The 1,838-nt window shown below is 45.4% G+C and overlaps 1 long non-coding RNA gene across 1 annotated transcript; it reads left to right on the top strand.

The window, feature by feature from the left end:
* The first annotated feature begins 283 nt into the window (after nucleotides 1-283).
* On the top strand, nucleotides 284-1,471 carry LOC125091953 (uncharacterized). Its single transcript, XR_007124796.1, has 2 exons — nucleotides 284-702; nucleotides 912-1,471. It is a non-coding gene; the product is annotated as an uncharacterized LOC125091953 (long non-coding RNA).
* Nucleotides 1,472-1,838: the final 367 nt, after the last annotated feature.

The following is a 1,838-nucleotide window of genomic DNA, read 5'->3' as shown; positions in this document are numbered from 1 at the left end:
AATGCAGTCAGGAGGCATTGAAGGTTTTTATGTACAAAAGCAATATAATCTGATTTTCACTTTAAAAATATCCCTCTGGTTGCTGTGTGGATAATAGATCAGAAGGAAGAAAGGCTGTGAATGGGAAGACCAGGTAGAAGAGACTTACAAAGTCCAAGTAAGAAATGATGCCTTCAGGGTCCCTGGGTGGCTCAGTCGGTTAAGCATCTGCCTTTGGCTCAGGTCACGATCTCAGGGTCCTGAGATCAATTCCTGCATCAGGCTCCCTGCTCAGGGAGGAGCCTGCTTCTCTCTCTGCCTCTGCCCCTCCCCACAATTTGTATTCTCACTTGCTCTGCTCTCCCTCTCTCTCTCAAATAAATAATCTTAAAGGGAAAAAAAAACTGGATGTGAGCAAGACTGTTCCAGAAGCTGAAGTAGTAACAAGAGACTAGATACAAGATGATTGGCCAACAAACGATAAGCATTGTTTTCTCCTCAGTGACCTCGCAGCAAACACCAGTCTTCCATACCACAAATGCGAGCTAGGTCACAAAACCAACAGTGCTTTTTCTGGGTACCTCTTAGACACTCAAATCCTGCTTAAATGGTCTCTGGTCTGGTTACCAGATTATAGGTAGGGTCCTCGCCTGGGACTGAGAACTGGCTTACTGCCCTACTTAAGCAAGGTTGAAGTGATTTGTCCATTAAAACTCAGAGTAGGTCAGGCGCCTGGGTGGCTCAGTGGGTTAAAGCCTCTGCCTTCAGCTCAGGTCATGATCCCAGGGTCCTGGGATCCGGGCCACATCGGGCTCTCTGCTCAGCGGGGAGCCTGCTTCCTCCTCTCTCTCTCTCTGCCTGCCTCTCTGCCTACTTGTGATCTGTCTGTGAAATAAATAAATAAAAATCTTTAAAAAAAAAGCTCAGAGTAGGTCAACCTAAGTTAGTATTTTTCTTCATACTATTTTAACCTTTTATTATTATTATTTTTTTAAAGTGAGCTCTATGCCCATTGTGGGGCTTGAACTCCCAAACCAGAGATCAAGAATCACATGCTCTTCAGACTGAGTCAGCCAGGCACCTCAGTGTTTATTTAGTATTAATAAAATCTAATGTGTACGGAACACTCACTATGTACCAGACCATTTATGCATACATTATCTCATTTAATTGTCCCTAAAAGGCAGGCAGGGACAAGGGGCCCCGCCCCAAAAGGAAACCACCCTTCCAAGGATTTTACACCACCCTGGAAGGAGCCTGCCACCCTTTCCCACATGATAGGCAGGTGACAAAAACCTGATTGGGTGACAGGTGCATGAGAGTTAATCAGATTAAAACAGCCCATCTGCAAGCCCCCCCACCCCCCCCACCCCCAGCAAAAAAAACCCAGACTTAGAAACTCCGGTGGCAATCCTCTCGGGTCCCCTTGCTCTTCGGGAGCTTTGTACTCTCTCACTCAATAAACTTGGCTTTGCTGCCCACCACTCTTCAATCTGGTCTACCTCTTCATTCTTCCAAGCGGCATGAGCAAAAACTGCATGCACCAAAGGAAACGAAATCCTGGAACACTTGGAATCATAGGTGCTATTATCACTACCATTTTACACTGGAAGAAATGACGTTTGGAGGGTTTAAGCAACTTACCCAAGGCCTGACAGCAAGTGGTAGAGCCAGGATTTGAATTCCCGCAGTGTGTCTCCAAAGCCCACCCTCTTGACCACTGGGCTAAATTACCTCTCTCTTCTTATTTGGCCCCAGATTCCCAAATTCAGAAGCTCAAAGCCATTCAAATTTATAGAGATACAAAGAATACATAAGAGGCACAGATTCCTTCATAAGAATAAGAATAAGATACACAG

This window comes from Lutra lutra, chromosome X (assembly GCF_902655055.1).
Source record: "Lutra lutra chromosome X, mLutLut1.2, whole genome shotgun sequence".
Classification (NCBI taxonomy): Eukaryota; Metazoa; Chordata; class Mammalia; order Carnivora; family Mustelidae; genus Lutra; species Lutra lutra.
The sequence above is the reverse complement of the archived record's forward strand: the minus strand, read 5'-3'. Positions and strand labels throughout refer to the sequence as shown.